Raw genomic sequence first — 276 nt, 5'->3', positions numbered from 1 at the left:
GGGCTCGCAGACTTGTGGCCCAACGGAGCCTCCGTTGCAGCCGAAGGATGGAAGGTAACAGCTTGCTCCGAGCGAGGATCCCTTCTCCTGACGGGCTGCACTTTAACACCTCCTCTCCCCACTCTTTTTAACTCACTACTTCTTCTTTCTCTGATTTAACAAACTAATGGCTTCTCTCCACTCCCTCGCTCACCGCCGCTGCGTGTACGGCACTGACACGGCACAGGACCGGGCACTAACCCATGCAACAGCAGCACTGGGCTGTCCCAGCTCGCC

The sequence above is a fragment of the Eurypyga helias genome, unplaced genomic scaffold, assembly GCF_000690775.1.
Source record: "Eurypyga helias isolate BGI_N326 unplaced genomic scaffold, ASM69077v1 scaffold28688, whole genome shotgun sequence".
NCBI classification, from domain to species: domain Eukaryota; kingdom Metazoa; phylum Chordata; class Aves; order Eurypygiformes; family Eurypygidae; genus Eurypyga; species Eurypyga helias.
The sequence above is the reverse complement of the archived record's forward strand: the minus strand, read 5'-3'. Positions refer to the sequence as shown.